Here is a 20565-nt window from a genome sequence, read left to right as displayed (position 1 = left end):
GTGGTATTATCAGCTCGAGAGCTCTAACATCCGCACCTGGACTGATTTAGCGACAGCTTTCTACAAGCACTACCAGTATAATTCTGAATTAGCGCCTACTCGGCTACAGCTGCAGAATATGACTATGGGCTCTAAAGAAAGCTTCAAAGAATATGCTCAAAAATGGAGAGACTTGGCTGGCAGAGTCAAACCCCCTATGACTGATCGAGAATTAGTGGACATGTTCATGGGTACACTGACTGGCCCATTCTACAGCCATCTATTGGGAAGTTCCTCATCGGGTTTCACTGAACTTATATTGATGGGTGAACGTGTTGAAAGCGGCATTCGAAGTGGAAAGATACAGGCGGCTACCTCTGCAAGCACCAAAAAGTCCTATCAGGGGAAGAATGAATCAAATGCTGTGTACGGTCAAAGGGGTCATAACAAGAAAAATCGTGACCATACTGTTGGAGCAGTTACGATTGCAGCACCGCCATCTCAAAACCTCCAACACAGACAAGACAGTCCAAGAAGGCAGTTTACCAAGATCAATATGACTTTAGCACAAGCACTGCAGGGTATGCTAAAAGCAAATTTAATTACCTTCAGAGATCCTCCTGCAAATCCCAACACTACTTCTCCTCGTTATAATCCCAATGCCAGGTGTGCATATCACTCCGATAGCCCCGGGCATGATACAAACGATTGTTGGTTGTTGAAGAATAAGATTCAGGATATGATCGGCGCTGGAGAAATTGAATTTGATCCTCCGGAGACTCCTAATGTCATCACTGCTCCTATGCCTAATCATGACAAGACTGTTAATATTGTGGATGACAATTCTCACATTACTAATGTAGCTGACTTAGCATCTCCTCTCCTGATCATCAAGAAGAATTTATTGCAAGCTGGTTTATTTCCAGGTTGTGGTGAAAATTGCGATCTCTGTATACTCCGACCCAATGATTGCTTGAAGTTGAGGAATGGGATTCAACGGCTGATGGATGATCGTACAATTCTCTTTGAAAAGATTCCTAAGCTGGAAAACCCTATTGAAGAAATATCTGTGATTGCTAGGTCCAAAGTTCCAGTGAAGATTACCGCTACTATAGTGCCTGTGAAGATTACTGTTGAGCCCAAGGTAGCTCCCTTAATTATTACTGCACCTGGCCCAGTACCGTATTCCTCAAGCAAAGCCATTCCGTGGAATTATGGAGGTGATGTTTACATCCACGGCATAAAGCAAGATGATAATTCTGCTAATCCTAATGACGTTGACATTGTTGGGACTAGTAAAATTACTCGAAGTGGAAGGATCTTCTCTCCAGAAATCTCACCTCCCGCTCCTGAAACTTGAGGAAAGGGACCAGTAATCAATCCTTCTCAGTCAAAGACACCAGTCAAAGTTACTACCGAAGATGTTGCCAAGCAGGAAATGGAAGAAATGCTGAAAATCATCCGTAAGAGTGATTTTGATATGGTAGAACAGCTGGGGCATACTCCGTCTAAAATTTCGATGTTATCCTTGTTGTTATCTTCTGAATCTCATGCCAATGCGTTGATAAAATTCTTGAAGACCGCTCATGTACCTCAGGAGACATCTGTCGATCAGTTAGAAAATTATGTTGCTAACTTGGCTGTTGATAATGGCATAGGCTTTTCTGATGCTGACCTGACACCAGCAGGAAAGAATCACAATAAAGCTCTGCATATCTCCATTGAGTGTAAGGGGATCACCTTTTCTCATGTGTTGATCGACAATGGCTTTTCTTTGAATGTGCTACCGAAAGCTGTGCTCGATAAGCTTGACTGTAAAAGCATTGAACTGAAACCTAGTGACGTTGTGGTGCGTGCTTACGATGGTGCGAAGAGTGTTGTCCATGGTGAAGTGGTTCTCCCTATCAAGATAGGACCTCAAGTCTTCAACACTACCTGTTACGTAAATTCGTCCTGCCTATTCCTGCTTGCTGGGACGCCCTTGGATCCATGGGGCAAGTGTTGTAGCTTCGTCTCTCCATCAAAAGCTGAGGTATCCAATAGAGGACAAGATTGTCACTATGTGTGGAGAAGAAGAGTATATTGTCAGTAGTGTGCATACCTTCAGATACGTCGAGATGGATGGTGAATTCTTTGAGACTCCTTCTCAGTCATTTGAAGTAGTTCCTCCGACTAGTCCTGTCCTTAAGCCAACTTCCCGTGTGCCCAAGGTTATTCGTGCTCCTCCTGCTATGATTTCTATGAAAGATGCTCAAGCCGTGGTTGAAGATGGTGGTCGTACTGGCTGGGGTCAACTGATCGAGGTACCGTACAAGTCTGATAAATTTGGCCTGGGGTTTAGCTCTGAAAAGATAGTCAAAGATCAGATTAATGTTGTAGAAGATGCTGATAGCGATTGCGACTTGGATAGCTGGATTTTCCCAACAATTGGTGACGGACTCAATAATTGGAAGGCTGAAGACACTATCCCGATTTCCTTTAGTCAGGAGTAATTGTTATTGCTTATTTTAGTGTTTCAAATTTTGTAATTTTTATTATGAACAATTGAACTTCTTAAAGCATTGTGTCTATGCCCGGGGCACAATAGCTAATTTGTTAAGGGTTTTGTCATTTTCATAAGCATATTCACATTCAATAAATCAATGGACTTTTTGCATTCAAATATTGCGCTCTTTATCTTTCCTGTCATCTTTCAAATAAGCTATGTTTTCTTACACACACTCACGTAACAAATTGCAGATCCATATCCACTCTGGATCCTGTTGATAATAATTCTGCTACTGTTAATTATGGCTTTAAAAATCCGATCTACCAAGCCGAGGATGGAAGTGAGGAAGATTGCGAAGTGCCTGGAGAGCTTGCCAGACTGTTACTGCAAGAAGAAAAGACTATACAGCCGCATGAGGAATCAATTGAAATTGTAAATCTGGGTACTGAAGTAGACAAGAAAGAAGTCAAAATAGGAGCAGGCTTGGAAAACAGTGTCAAAGAAAGATTGATTCAGATGTTACATGACTATGTAGAGATTTTTGCTTGGTCTTATGAAGACATGCCAGGACTGGATACTGATATAGTAGTACATCGTTTGCCGATGAAGGAAGATTGTCATCCTGTTAAGCAAAAGGTTCGTCGCATGCGTCCTGAAATGTCTGAGAAAATCAAAGCCGAGGTTATGAAACAATTTAATGCAGGTTTTCTAGCTGTTACTTCTTATCCTCAATGGGTTGCTAATGTGGTACCAGTGCCAAAGAAGGATGGTAAGGTGCGAATGTGTGTAGATTACAGAGATTTGAATAAAGCAAGTCCCAAAGATGACTTTCCACTTCCGCACATTGATGTTCTGGTAGATAACACCGCTCAACACAAGGTATTCTCATTCATGGATGGATTCTCAGGTTATAACCAGATTAAGATGGCACCTGAAGACATGGAGAAAACTACGTTTGTGACGCAATGGGGCACTTTCTGTTACAAAGTAATGCCATTCGATTTAAAGAATGCAGGGGCAACATACCAGCGTGCTATGGTGGTTTTGTTCCATGATATGATCCATCATGAAATAGAGGTATATGTGGATGACATGATAGCCAGATCTCATACTGAAGAAGAACATCTCGATCATTTATACAAACTGTTTGAGAGGTTGAAGAAATACAAGTTGAGATTGAACCCGAACAAATGCACCTTTGGAGTAAGATCCGGTAAACTCTTGGGCTTTATTGTCAGTGGTAAAGGAATTGAGGTTGACCCGGCTAAGGTGAGAGCTATTCAAGAAATGCCAGTTCCCCGTACAGATAAAGAAGTCAGAGGTTTCTTGGGACGCTTGAATTACATTGCCCGATTTATCTCCCATTTGACTGCTACTTGCAAACCCATCTTCAAATTACTGAGGAAAAATCAAGAGATAATATGGAATGATGAATGTCAAGAAGCTTTTGACAAAATCAAGAAGTATCTCCAAGAACCTCCAATTCTGATGCCACCAGTTGAAGGAAGACCTCTAATCATGTATTTGACCGTGTTAGAAAATTCAATGGGGTGTGTGCTGGGGCAACATGACGAGTCTGGTCGAAAAGAGCATGCAATATACTACCTTAGCAAAAAGTTTACCGACTGTGAAACAAGATACTCACTGCTTGAGAAAACTTGTTGTGCTTTGGCTTGGGCTGCTCACCGACTAAGACAATATATGTTGAATCATACCACTTTATTGATTTCTAAGATGGATCCTATCAAATATATATTTGAGAAACCTGTTCTCTCCGGAAGAATAGCAAGATGGCAGATGATTTTAACAGAGTATGATATCCAGTATACTACCCAGAAAGCAATCAAAGGAAGCGTGTTAGCTGATCATTTGGCTCATCAAGCAGTTGATGATTACCAATCTATGAATTTTGAGTTCCCTGATGAGGATGTTATGCTTGTTACTGATTATGAAGAACCTGGACCGAATGAAGGACCCAAACTGGGATCCCGATGGACTATGGTTTTTGATGGATCTTCTAATGCATTGGGCAATGGTGTTGGTGTTGTAATTATTTCTCCCAAGGTTGCCATACGCCTTTCACTGCTAGACTATGTTTTGATTGTACCAATAATATGGCTGAGTATGAAGCATGTATTTTGGGACTCAGAGCTGCTATAGACCTGAGAATCAAGTTTTTGAGTGTGTACGGAGACTCAGTCCTAGTAATCAGTCAGATCAAAGGAGAATGGGACAATAAACATCCGAATCTCATCCCTTATCCAGAGCGGGTGTTGACATTAATCCCATACTTTGAAGAGATTACATTCGAACATATTCCACGAGAAGAGAATCAGTTGGCAGACGCATTGTCTACCATGTCATCTATGTTCAGAGTCAGATGGGACAATGAAGCTCCCATGATCACCATTGAACGATTAAATGAACCAGCATATTGTTATGAACTTAATGCTGATGAAGTAGAAGAGAAACCTTGGTTCCATGAAGTAAAAAGATATTTAGAAACTCAGGAATACCCTGAAGGGGCATCCATCAATGACAGAAAATTTCTGAGGAAGTTCTCCGCTAAATTCTTTTTGAGTAATGGAGTATTATACAAACGTAATCATGATTCGACTTTGCTTCGCTGTGTGGATAAAAAGGAAGCAGAAAAGATTATGGAAGACATGCATGACGGTATTTTTGGGACTCATTCTAGTGGACATACGATGGCCAAGAAGATTCTGAGATCAGGGTATTATTGGTCTACCATGGAAGCTGATTGCCACCATCACTCCAGAACTTGTCACAAGTGCCAGATCTATGCGGACAAAGTACATGTACCTCCTGCTCCATTGAACGTGTTGACAGCCTCTTGGCCCTTTGCAATGTGGGGCATTGATATGATTGGAGAGATTAAACCTACTGCTTCTAATGGACATCGTTTCATTCTTGTTGCTATTGATTACTTTACGAAGTGGGTAGAGGCAGCCTCATTTGCTTCTGTCACCAAGAATATGGTGGCACGGTTCATCAAGAATAGTCTTATTTGTCGGTATGGTATCCCTGAAAGAGTTATCACTGATAATGGTACTAATTTGAACAACAAGATGATTACTGAACTCTGCACGCAGTTCAAAATAAAACACCATAACTCTTCTCCGTACCGGCCAAAGATGAATGGCGCCGTAGAAGCTGCTAAGAAGAATATTAAGAAGATTATACAAAAGATGACAGTAACATACAAAGACTGGCATGAGATGTTACCATTTGCTCTTCATGGTTATCGCACTTCAGTACGCACTTCGACAGGGGAAACTCCTTTCTCTTTAGTCTACAGAATGGAAGTCGTTTTACCAGTGGAAGTTCAGATTCCCTCTCTAAGAATTATGAAAGGTGCAGGCTTAGATGAAGATGAATGGATTCAGACTCGACTCGATCAGATAAATTTGATTGATGAAAAAAGACTTGCAGTTGTTTGTCATGGGCATATATATCAGAAGTGCATGACCCAAGCATTTAATAAAAAAGTCAAGAGACAGGTGTATCAAATTGGCGACTTGGTGATAAAGCGTATCATTCTACCATAAGGTGATCCTAGAGGCAAATGGACTCCCACATACGAAGGGCCATTTGTAGTTAAGAAGGTATTCTCTGGTGGAGCCATGATGCTTGCTACAATGGATGGCGAAGATTTCCCGCATCCCGTGAACGCGGACATAGTTAAAAAATATTACGCATAAAAGAGACCCGCTAGGTCGACATATCTAGGCAAAAGTAAGGGCATCCCGCGAACCAAAAGGGTTCAGGCAAAAATTAGGGATAAACATACAAAAATGTACACCCGGCAAGTCGAAAACCTGAAAAGGCGGCTTGGGCAAAAAAGGGTATCCTGGTGGACTGAAAACCTGAAGAGGCGGTCCAGGCAAAAATTAGGGATTAAAGCGTATGACTATGTCCCGTTCTCGGTCAGCTTCACCAAAGTCAAAGAGACTGAACAAGCCAATCACTTCTATCCGACAGCAAGAGATGAGATGCTTGAAGACATAATAGCAGTAGTAGAATTAAAATCAATAGGACTTTTTTTCATAGTTGTTTTTTCTATGCTTTCTTGACAATTTCCTCTTACTAGGATTTCTGTCTCCTTGTATTAAAATTGCTTGTTTATAGGCCCTCTTTCAAAATCAATACAATTTTATTTCCAAAAAGATACTTTTGTTTTACTTTCTCCGTTTTGTTTGCATAAACGTCCATTGATTTAATTCGAATTAATATATGCATTTGAATATGATTGATGTTTACCGAAAATACATGCATAAAATAGAAATAGCAATTACTAAAAGACTTTAGGATCAAGGATAAGATTTAACCATGCGTTCTAACAAATCCGGTTGCAAATCATATTCCCCAGCAAAACCAGTTATTCCCAGAAGAAATTGGCACTACTAGACAGACTGGTCATCTCTTTTATCCCCAGTCAGGTTCTGTTGAATATTTCTACCATCAGACAGAAATCAAATATCCCCAGTTAAGAAAGGGTCATCAATACAAATATCTCCAACCAAAATATCGGGATTTATTTTCCCATGGCAAAAAATTCCAGACACATAATTCATTCATGCATCATTTCACAGCATATACATGCATGCAATGTTCGCATTTATTTTCAAGAGCATAAAACATCTCATGCATCATGACATGGCATGAGGCTAACTCTTTTTTTTCCAGGTTAATTATCCTCCTGATACAGTCAAAATAAAGATTCATTCAGACGGATATCTTTATCGATTACATTCAAGATTCAGATACATCTTTCAGATATAATCCATATGAATATTCATTCTGAGAAAGCATTCTGATATCTTCCTAATGATGGCATCTTTAAGCTCATCCCAGACATTTATTGCAAATACAACATATACAAATATTATCAGATATAGCCTAACGTACGGCTCATTCTGATTCAGCCTAACGTATGGTTCCTTCAACTGTTCCAATACGGTCTAGCGTACGACCCATTTGGATATTCATCCCCTCAGATACTACCTAGCGTACGGTACATTCTGAAATGTAGTCTAGCGTATGACTATCCCTTTTATCATCAGATACAGCCTAAAGGATGGCTCATTCTGCTACTCAGATACGATCTAGCGTATGATCCATTCTGATCTTTTATCCTCAGATACAGCCTAATGGACGACTCATTCTGCAACTCAGATACGGTCTAGTGTACGACCCAGTCTGGCTCTTCTCATCAGATACTACCTAGCGTACGGTACATTCTGAAATGTAGTCTAGCGTACGACTACTTTTTATCGCCAGATACAGCCTAATGGACGGCTCATTCTACTACTCAGATACGATCTAGCGTACGATCCATTCTGATCTTTATTTCTCCAGATACAGCCTAACGGACGACTCACTCTGCTACTCAGATACGGTCTAGCGTATGACCCATTCTGATCCTTATCTCACCAGGTTCAGCTCACCCTAATATCACCTAATGGATGACTCATTATACGGTCTAGCGTACGACCCAGTGTGACACCCATGTCTTCAGATATGGTCTAATGTACGACGCACTCTGAAGCTCTCATCAACAAACTTTCTGGATGGCATCTTTAAGCACATCTCCATCAAGACTATCTTTTAATTAACAAGTGCAAATTTTTGGGGCATTCTAAGTGTTCAATAAGCTTCCACCTCCAGATCACGAATGGCGTACATACCATTCTAATTCTCTCGGTTTAAGAATATTGAACAGGGGCAGCTGTCATACCCCAAAATTTGCCTGTTAATTTTTATGATAAATTGATTCATACATGGCATTCATTTCACATTTGCATTCATTTATTAGCATACATTCTCATATAAATTATAAATTTTAATTTATTTATTATGTGATACAGATATAAAAAATAATAATGATTTTGGTTATCTGTATGATATAAATAAATTATATATATATATAAATAAAATAGTTTTAATTTAATGATAAATAAAAATAAATTTTAATTTTAATTGTATAATTAAAATTTTAAATTAATTTTATTTGTTAAAGCTCATTAAGTTATAATAACTATTTTTTTATAATTTAGTGACTCATGTTCCATTTATTCATTATTTATAAATAGTATTTATTTAGTAATTCACGTTTTTTACTTAATAAAATTTATTTATAAGAGTAACATTTTTTTAAAAGCCCATAAATTATAAAATAATTTTGGTTGATATAAGTAAGAATAATTTTGATATTTTTTAAATGATGAAAGTAAAAATAGAAATAGGTTTAAATTTTAATTCAATTATGTAACTAAAATTAAAATTAGTTTTTATTTGTTAAAAGTCATTTAAATTATTCATTATTTATAATAATATTTGTATAAATATTTATTTATAATAATAGATATTTAAGACCAAATCCAAACCAAAAATATATAAATAATCATAGTATTATTTATCATATGATGGTTTTGTTTTATAAAAATAATTTTGCCTCTAATTTAATAACAAAAATTTAAATTTTAATTGTGCAAAATGTTAGAGCTAACTCTCCTAAATTATATGGTGAGATCCTAAAGTATAGGAAGGGATCCAAATATTTAGCAAGGTTAAACCCTAATCCACACCATTTTTTAACTTTTCAGTGTTTTTACTATGTTTACTCCCTTTTCACTATAATTAATTCACCACTATTTTTCTATTATTAAAATATAGTTTATTAATTAAATTTTCATATATCACTTAATTAATTAAAATGGGCTATTTTGAATAATAAATATCTACTTTTTTTTATTTCCTTCTTTTTAGTTTAATTAGGTTTTATTAGTTTGTATGCCCTTTTAATTTTGTACTCGTTAATTAAGATTTAGATATTTTATATCCCCTTTTAAATTATGTACCCCCATCCCGAAGCCATGTAATAGCGTAGTCTTATTTTTCGCACTTTAATTTTTCCATACTGTGAATATAACTGTCTACATGTATGCTAATAGGATTGCATGGAAAGATAAATAATCGAACTTAGATAAATTAATTCAAGATAATATATCTGAATCCAATCATTTCCACACTTGCACCTCTAGGGTAACCCTCTCTTTGGTGCCTTACGATATTACGGTCATGTCCCGCGAATGTGGGGATACCCTTAGCAAAGACCCTTTCGATTAAATCATCATCATCCCTAAACAGATAAGTCATAGTCCCTTCGATCAAAAGGTCAATGTCCCTAAAAGACAAATCATAGTCCCTCGAACGTTGCCTTCGAATATATGATCTTGTCCCTCGAACGTTGCCTTCGAATATATGACTTTGTCCCTCGATGACCCTTCGTTGTAGCCTACGATTAAATGATGATCGTCTCTTCGAATGCTAAGGTATCCTTACAAATGTTGCCTTCAATGACCAATCGACGACCCCACGATGTCCCTTTACATCCAAAGGATAAGACTACTTACTTCTCAATAGTAAGGACAGTTTTACCCTCCTAAGGATAGGAAATACCTATAAAGACCTTGGTTAGGTATAACTCTTAAATGCTTGCTCACAGCTTAAAATACTTTTCACACCTCACACTTTTCAAAACATCTTTTAGAAAATCACCACTTGGTATACATTCGCACCAGAATCATCGCTGAGTTATATTTTTCTAAACATCTTTCAAAATCAAACGAGATAAACACTTTGTATACATTAGTACAAGAATCATTACAAAGTTAAACTCTCCTTTCAAAATATTTTCTAAACACACCATATTTCTCAAACACTTTCTCAAACAAGGAAAACATAAGTGAGTTAAGTAATTAATAGCCCATGGATAACCATGGATACAAAGGGTGCTAACACCTTCCCATTGTATAATGTACCTCCCGAACTCAAAATCTAATCAAGGTCTTTCCTCTTCTTTTCCGTCTTTCCTTATTGGATAAAAGAAAAGTCGGTGGCGACTCTTGTTATCCGCAACATAGCTTTTCAAAGCAAAAACACAAAGTCAGTTCACCGTATCACAGTGAGGTACTCAATCTAGCGGGATATATATATATATATATATATATATATATATATATATATATATATATAATATATATATATATATATTCATTATTTCATGTCTCTAAGTTTTGCCTGGACCGCTCTTTCGGGTTTTCAATCCACCGAGACGCTCATTTTTTCCTAAGCCGCCCTTTCGGGTTTTTGACTTAGCGAGCTATTCTGTTTTTATTTTAGACGAAGTATTTCTTGACTGCATCTGAATTCACAGGACGAGTGAAATTGTAACACCCCTTTTTCTACCCCAATATACTTCACATATAATCAGAGTAAATAAGCACGCATATAAACAAAAGGGCGTCACATCGACGTTTTCAAAAACTAAAAGCTTTCAAAAACCAACATCATTCGTCATCAATACACAATACACCTGGTCATTTAAAATAACACATTTCACTTCTCATGAATATTCAAGAATATGCGTTCGCAGCGGAAAATAATGAATACTCATGCATTTCATAAAATGATCCATGTCCCATACCATGATCATCTCTCAATAATCACCTCAAGATAAAATAAAACAAGTAATAACATGATGCATATCCAAATAAGATATGAGTTCAATACTACTAATCTATCCAGTGTTACATGACCAGAGCATTGACTCACTACCTAGTCTTCAAACTAGAATACGGAAGCTCTCTGGCTAAACCTCGAATGAGCTACCTTCCACTTACTTCAGCGATACTACTCCTGAGTATCTGCACGATACCCATGTAAAGGTAACACTCAAACAGAAAGGGTGAGAATTCAAATCATTATGAAGAAGTATAATCAAGCACAATGATTAAATCAACAATTAAAGGAATTCATCACACTTCATATAACCATGTAAGTAATATTCATCAACATCTATTTCACATGTTTCAAACATCCATCAAACTCAAGGAGTACAATATTAAAATCCAATATTATATTCTTAAATATACACATAACTATAATTATCACATAATCACATACGTTGTCAAGTTAGGTATCCAAACATCATCAAATTCAATTACCATATCTCATACACACATCACAATCACAATAATTCATACACTCAATTTTCACATAACTCTAATGTGACTCAATGCAAGACATGTGACTCTATGCATGTGGTACCATAATGTGAACCCAAAGTTTCACCGCTTTCCGATTCAATATCTAGAATCCAAGCCACGCTTCCGATCCGGACAAGATCAAAGCCACTACCATGCCTATTTCCAATTAAGGATCAACGTGTGCTACGTCTATTTCCAATGAAGGATCACCGTCTACTACCACGCCTATTTCCAATTAAGGATCAACGTGTGCTACATCTAGCACGCCTATTTCCAATTAAGGATCAACGTGTGCTACGTCTATTTCCAATTAAGGATCACCGTCTACTACCACGCCTATTTCCAATTAAGGATCAACGTGTGCTACACCTACCACACCTATTTCCAATTAAGGATCAACGTGTGCTACGTCTATTTCCAATTAAGGATCACCGTCTATCTACCACGCCTATTCTCAATTAAGGACCAACGTGTGCTACATCTACCACGCCTATTTCCAATTAAGGATCAACGTGTGCTACATCTACCACGCCTATTTCCAATTAAGGATCAATGTGTGCTACCATGTGAACCCACAGTTTCACCGCTTCCACCATGAAGCCGACCATGCATGCCATGAATGAATGTACAAATACCAATACATATGAAATTAAGATCATCTCTACCATCTTAACATTCCACATATCACCATAATTCAACCCTATGAATTATCCACCAATGGTACATATACACATTCATAACAATATATCATTCACAATCCACCAATGGTACATATACACATTCATAACAATATATCATTCACAATCCATCAATGGTACATATACACATTCATAACAATATATCATTCACAATCCACCAATGGTACATATACACATTCATAACAATATATCATTCACAATCCACCAATGATACATATACATATTCATAACAATATATAATTCACAATCCACCAATGGTACAGGTATACATTCATAACATTATAACATTCACAAATATAGGCTAATTATCAACTACACACACTTAGATTGCATTTCAAAATAAATACAGCATTTAAAATCTCAATTTTTCACTTTTCAAACAGTGGTAACCGGTTAACGTACGGTGAGTAACTGGTTACTGTAAAACATAATTAACAGATTTTTAAGCAAATAATCGGTTAACGCTCGGTGGGTAACCCGTTACTCAGTTTAACAGAATGCAGATTTTTAAGCAAGTAACCGGTTAACGCTCGGTGGGTAACCGGTTACTGTAAAAGAGCATGCAGAATTTTCTGCGTTTTTCATCGTTGGAGGACTTTCAGACCTCCGATTTCGATTCCGTAAAAAGCTACACGTTCAAAAAATTATAACTCATACAATACCATAATTATATAACATTAATTTTCAGTTTTAACACAATTAAATCACCACAAATCAAGAATATTCATCAAACTAACAATTTCAAACAACCATACAAAATTAGGGATTTTAACCTAAACATACATCTACCCATTGACCCGATCATACTAACCCATAACAATAAGGATTCCCCCCTTACCTCTTCAATTTTCTGGAAACCCTAGCTCTTCTCTTTACTTTTCCTCTCCTCTTTCTCTATTGCCTTCAATGATCAAATGAATCCTAATTCTCACTCTCCTCACCTCTTACTATTTATATTAGTATTCTATTTGGGCTTAAGTTATTATACTTCTAATTTAATTAATAGGCCCAATAAGACCTAATATTTAAATATCTCTATTTAATTCAAATAAATTAAACAAACACCATATATCCACCAAGTTAATTAATTCAATTATTCATGATATCTCCTATCAACTAAATAATTAACACACCAAATTAATTAATATAATCGATTATTATACTACCGAATAACTAATTAATTAATTAACACTCCACATAAGTAATAATAGTATAATAAATAAATACTAAAAATTGGGTTGTTACAACTCTCCCCCACTTAAAAGATTTTCATCCTCGAAAATTCACCTCAAACGAACAACTCCAGATTCGATTCTCTCATCTTATCCTCGAGTTCCCAAGTAATATTTCCATTGGTGACTCCGCCCCATATCACTTTCACCAAAGCAATTTCCTTACCACGAAGCTTCTTCACTTCTCACTCTTCTCTAATCTCGTCAAGAATGCCACACGTAAGCTTCAACATACCAAGCTTAACACACGAAGACGTCATTTCACAAACCAATCTTCCTTAGCACCAACCTCAGGAAAAATAACTGTCTTCTCGAAACAGTTGATATACACCCGATTAAATTTTAACTAACACCATCCTCGAATCCGACCTCACTTCGGGTTCAGGAAAGCACAACATCCTCAAAACAGGTTAACTGGCCCACTGCATTCTTGCATGCGACCACATAATGTCCAAGCTCGATACAATTGGAACATCCAAGAGAAGCAGACGCTTCTCCCCCACTTATTCCATTCCCAACCTGCCAATAAAACAAGCATCAACAGTGTTCTCACACACATGTCGCATACTAGGGAACAATCCTAATTAAACAACCTGGCCGGACGGACAGACCTGCTCTGATACTACTAATATATCAGACAAACAGTATCGATCATGTCAGATACACGAATCAAATACAACGGGATTGAAAACCCTAACGACTATTGACCAACCGGTCGACCATGCTACGATACCACTAATGTATCAGCCCTTTTTCTACCCCAAAATACTTCACATATAATCAGAGTAAATAAGCACGCATATAAATAAAAGGGCGTCACATCGACGTTTTCAAAAACTAAAAGCTTTCAAAAACCAACATCATTCGTCATCAATACACAATACACCTGGTCATTTAAAATAACACATTTCACTTCTCATGAATATTCAAGAATATACGTTCGCAGCGGAAAATAATGAATACTCATGCATTTCATAAAATGATCCATGTCTCATACCATGATCATCTCTCAATAATCACCTCAAGATAAAATAAAACAAGTAATAACATGATGCATATCCAAATAAGCTATGAGTTCAATACTACTAATCTACCCAGTGTGACATGACCAGAGCATTGACTCACTACCTAGTCTCCAAACTAGAATACGGAAGCTCTCCGGCTAAACCTCGAATGAGCTACCTTCCACTTACTTCAGCTTTACTACTCCTCAGTATCTGCACGATACCCATGTAAAGGTAACATTCAAATAGAAAGGGTGAGAATTCATATCATTATGAACAAGTATAATCAAGCACAGTGATTAAATCAACAATTAAAGGAATTCATCACACTTCATATAACCATGTAAATAATATTCATCAACATCTATTTCACATGTTTCAAACATCCATCAAACTCAAGGAGTACAATATTAAAATCCAATATTATATTCTCAAATCTACACATAACTACAATTATCACATAATCACATATGCTGTCAAGTTATGTATCCAAACATCATCAAATTCAATTACCATATCTCATACACACATCACAATCACAATAATGCATACACTCAATTATCACATAACTCTAATGTGACTCAATGCAAGACATGTGACTCTATGCATGTGGTACCATAATGTGAACCCAAAGTTTCACCGCTTTCCGATTCAATATCTAGAATCCAAGCCACGCTTCCGATCCAGACAAGATCAAAGCCACTACCACGCCTATTTCCAATTAAGGATCAACGTGTGCTACGTCTATTTCCAATGAAGGATCACCGTCTACTACCACGCCTATTTCCAATTAAGGATCAACGTGTGCTACATCTACCACGCCTATTTCCAATTAAGGATCAATGTGTGCTACGTCTATTTCCAATTAAGGATCAATGTGTGCTACGTCTATTTCCAATTAAGGATCACTGTCTACTACCACGCCTATTTCCAATTAAGGATCAACGTGTGCTACATCTACCACGCCTATTTCCAATTAAGGATCAACGTGTGCTACGTCTATTTCCAATTAAGGATCACCGTCTATCTACCACGCCTATTTCTAATTAAGGATCAACGTGTGCTATATCTACCACGCCTATTTCCAATTAAGGATCAACGTGTGCTACATCTACCACGCCTATTTCCAATTAAGGATCAACGTGTGCTACATCTACCACGCCTATTTCCAATTAAGGATCAACGTGTGCTACCATGTGAACCCACAGTTTCACCGCTTCCACCATGAAGCCGACCATGCATGCCATGAATGAATGTACAAATACCAATACATATGCAATTAAGATCATCTCTACCATCTTAACATTCCACATATCACCATAATTCAACCCTATGAATTATCCACCAATGGTACATATACACATTCATAACAATATATCATTCACAATCCACCAATGGTACATATACACATTCATAACAATATATCATTCACAATCCATCAATGGTACATATACACATTCATAACAATATATAATTCACAATCCACCAATGGTACATATACACATTCATAACAATATATCACTCACAATCCACCAATGATACATATACACATTCATAACAATATATCATTCACAATCCACCAATGGTACAGGTACACATTCATAACATTATAACATTCACAAATATAGGCTAATTATCAACTACACACACTTAGATTGCATTTCAAACTAAATACAGCATTTAAAATCTCAATTTTTCACTTTTCAAACAGTGGTAACCAATTAACGCTCGGTGAGTAACCGGTTACTGTAAAACAGAATTAACAGATTTTTAAGCAAGTAACCGGTTAACGCTCGGTGGGTAATTCGTTACTCAGTTTAACAGAATGCAGATTTTTAAGCAAGTAACCGGTTAACACTCGGTGGGTACCCGGTTACTGTAAAACAGCATGTAGAATTTTCTGCGTTTTTCATCGTTGGAGGACTTTCGGACCTCCGATTTCGATTCCATAAAAAGCTACACGTTCAGAAAATTATAACTCATACACTACCATAATTATATAACGTTAATTTTCAGTTTTAACACAATTAAATCACCACAAATCAAGAATATTCATCAAACTAACAATTTCAAACAACCATACAAAATTAGGGATTTTAACCTAAACATACATCTACCCATTGACCCGATCATACTAACCCATAACAATAAGGATTCCCCCCCTACCTCTTCAATTTTCTGGAAACCCTAGCTCTTCTCTTTACTTTTCCTCTCCTCTTTCTCTATTGCCTTCAATGATCAAATGAATCCTAATTCTCACTCTCCTCACCTCTTACTATTTATATTAGTATTCTATTTGGGCTTAAGTCATTATACTTCTAATTTAATTAATAGGCCCAATAAGACCTAATATTTAAATATCTCTATTTAATTCAAATAAATTAAACTAACACCATATATCCACCAAGTTAATTAATTCAATTATTCATGATATCTCCTATCAACTAAATAATTAACACACCAAATTAATTAATATAATTGATTATTATACTACCGAACAACCAATTAATTAATTAACACTCCACATAAGTAATAATAGTATAATAAATAAATACTAAAAATTGGGTTGTTACAGAAATCCTCCCCATCCATTGTTGTGAGCAACAGAGCACCGCCTGAAAAGGCTCTCTTAACAACGTATGAACCTTCACAATTTGGAGTCCACTTGCCCCTGGAATCGGGTGCAAAAGACAAGACTTTTTTGAGCACGAGGTCACCTTCTCGGAACACACGAGGTTTGACCTTCTTATCAAAGGATTTCTTCATCCTTTGCTAATATAACTGACCATGGCACATGGCAATTAATCTCTTCTCTTCAATCAAATTTAGTTGGTCATAATGACTCTGAACCCATTCAGCCTCAGTCAACTTGGCTTCCATCAAGACTCTCATTGATGGGATCTTAACCTCTACGGGGAGCACATCCTCCATGCCATATATAAGAGAGAAAGGGGTTGCCCCTGTTGAAGTGCAGACAGATGTACGATAGCCATGCAAAGCAAATGGAAGCATTTCATGCCAATCTTTGTACGTCATAACCATCTTCTGAATAATCTTCTTGATGTTCTTGTTAGCAGCTTCGACAACCCTATTCATCTTGGGTCTATATGGAGAAGAATTATGATGTGCAATCTTGAACTCGCTACACAGCTCTTTCATCATCTTATTGTTCAAGTTAGATCCATTATCAGTAATGATCTTGTCTGGCACACCATATCGGCATATGAGTTGGTTCTTAATAAACTTCACAACCACGTGCTTGGTCACATTTGCATACGATGCCGCTTCAACCCACTTGGTGAAGTAATCAATGGCTACAAGAATAAAACGGTGACCGTTTGACGCCTTAGGTTCAATTATACCAATCATGTCAATTCCCCATATGGAGAAAGGCCATGGTAAGGAAATAACATTCAGAAGTGTCGGAGGAACATGAATCTTATCCGCATAAATCTGACACTTATGGCATTTCTTCACAAACTTGCAACAGTAAGACTCCATTGTCAGCCAATAGTAGCCTGCTCTCAACATCTTCTTTGCCATCGCATGTCCATTGGAATGAGTACCAAATGAACCCTCATGGACTTCAGTCATCAACAGATCTGCTTCGTGTCTATCCACGCATCTGAGCAGAACCATGTCAAAATTTCTCTTGTAAAGCACATCACCATTAAGGTACAAACTACCAGATAATCTTCTCAAAGTCTTCTTATCTTTAACAGATGCCCCAGGCGGGTAAGTCTGACTTTGGAGAAAATACTTGATATCATAATACCACGGCTTATCATCTTTTACCTCCTCAACTGCAAACACATGAGCTGGTCTATCCAAGCGCATCATGGTAATATTTGGGACTTCATTCCAATAATTAACAATAATCATTGAAGCAAGCGTAGCGAGAGCATCCGCCATCCGATTCTCATCTCGAGGAATATGATGAAAGTCAACTTTAGTGAAGAAAGTTGAAATCCTCCCTGCATAATCTCTATAGGGGATGAGACCAGGCTGATTCATCTCCCATTCACCCCTAATCTGATTAACAACAAGGGCCGAATCTCCATAAACATCATGATGTTTGATCCTAAGATCAATACATTCTTCCAAACCCATAATACAAGCCTCATACTCCATCATATTATTCGTGCATTTGAAAGTTAGCCTTGTTGTAAAAGGAAAATGTGTGCCTTGAGGAGTAATAATCACTGCCCCAATACCATTTCCATACTGATTGACAGCAGCATCGAACACCATACCCCATTGGGAACCAGGCTCTGGCCCTTCATCGAGCGTAGGCTCGTCACAATCTTTCATCTTCAAATACAGAATCTCTTCATCAGGGAAGTTGTATTGCACGGACTGATAATCTTCAATCGGTTGATGCGCCAAATGATCAGCCAAGATATTACCTTTAATGGCTTTTTGAGCTTGATACTCAATATCATACTCAGATAACAACATCTGCCAACGGGAAATTCTCCCAGTCAAAGCAGGCTTCTCAAAGATATACTTGATCGAATCCATTTTGGATATCAACCAAGTTGTATGATTCAACATATACTAGCGTAAACGCTTAGCGGCCCAAGCCAAAGCACAGCATGTCTTGTCAAGCATTGAGTACCGAGACTCGCAGTCGGTGAATTTCTTACTCAAGTAGTATATTGCATATTCTTTCTTTCCTGATTCATCTTGCTAACCAAGGACACAACCCATGGAATCATCAAGCACAATCAAGTACATAATCAACGGTCTCCCTTCAACAGGCGGAGACAGAATCAGAGGCTTAGACAAATACTCTTTGATACTGTCGAACGCCTTTTGGCAATCCTCGGTCCAATCAAGACGTTGATCTTTCTGGAGGAGCTTGAATATAGGCACACATGTGGCAGTCATGTGGGATAAATCTCACAAAATGTAATTCAAGCGGCCAAGAAAACCTCGGACTTGCTTCTCAGTTTTGGGCGCAGTCATCTCTTGTATTGCTTTGACCTTGGCAAGATCAACTTCAATACCTCTCTCGCTAACAATAAAGCCCAATAAATTGCCGGAACGGACTCCAAATGTACACTTGTTCGGGTTCAAGCGGAGCTTGTACTTCCTCAAACGTTGGAATAGCTTCAACAAATGTTCTGCATGTTCAACTTCCGTTTTCGACTTTGCAATCATATCATCAACATACACCTTGATCTCCTTGTGCATCATATCATGAAACAAGGTAGTCATAGCACGCTGATACCTGGCTCCGACGTTCTTCAAACCGAAGGGCATCACTCGATAACAGAATGTTCCCCAAGGTGTGATGAATGTTGTCTTCTCCATATCCTCGGGTGCCATTTTAATCTGATTATAACCGGAAAATCCATCCATAAATGAAAAGACATTGAATTTAGTTGTATTGTCTACCAACATATCAATGTGTGGTAGAGGAAAATCATCTTTTGGACTAGCTTTATTCAAGTCACGGTAATCCACACACATTCGGACTTTTCCATCTTTCTTAGGCACAGGCACAATATTGGCCACCCATTGAGGATATGTAGAAGTCACCAGAAACCCCACATCAATTTTCTTCTGAACTTCCTCTTTAATCTTCACTGCCATATCAGGATGAGTTCTTCTGAGCTTTTGCTTCACAGGCACACACTCAGGCTTCAACGGCAAGAAATGTTGCACGATATCAGTATCTAGACCAGGCATGTCTTCATACGACCAGGAAAAGACGTTGACATATTCTCGTAGCAACTCAATCAACTCCTTCTTAACAGACTCTTCAAGGAGTGCCCCAATCTTCACTTCACGAATGCAATCCTCAGACCCCAAGTTGACTGTTTCCAAACTGAGAAAATTCAAACTGAGGCTGAATCCAAACAAGTGTACGTTTGGTGTGAGATCCGGTAAGCTGTTGGGTTTCATTGTCAGTGAGAAAGGGATTGAGGTTGATCCAGCAAAAGTCAAAGCTATTCAAGAAATGCCTGAACCGAAAACAGAAAAGCAGGTTCGTGGGTTTTTAGGGAGATTGAACTACATTGCTCGGTTTGTATCTCACCTAACTGCCACGTGTGAACCGATATTCAAATTGCTAAGGAAGAATCAAGC

The sequence above is a fragment of the Lathyrus oleraceus genome, chromosome 2, assembly GCF_024323335.1.
Source record: "Lathyrus oleraceus cultivar Zhongwan6 chromosome 2, CAAS_Psat_ZW6_1.0, whole genome shotgun sequence".
Taxonomy (NCBI): Eukaryota; Viridiplantae; Streptophyta; class Magnoliopsida; order Fabales; family Fabaceae; genus Lathyrus; species Lathyrus oleraceus.
This window is presented reverse-complemented; position numbering follows the sequence as displayed.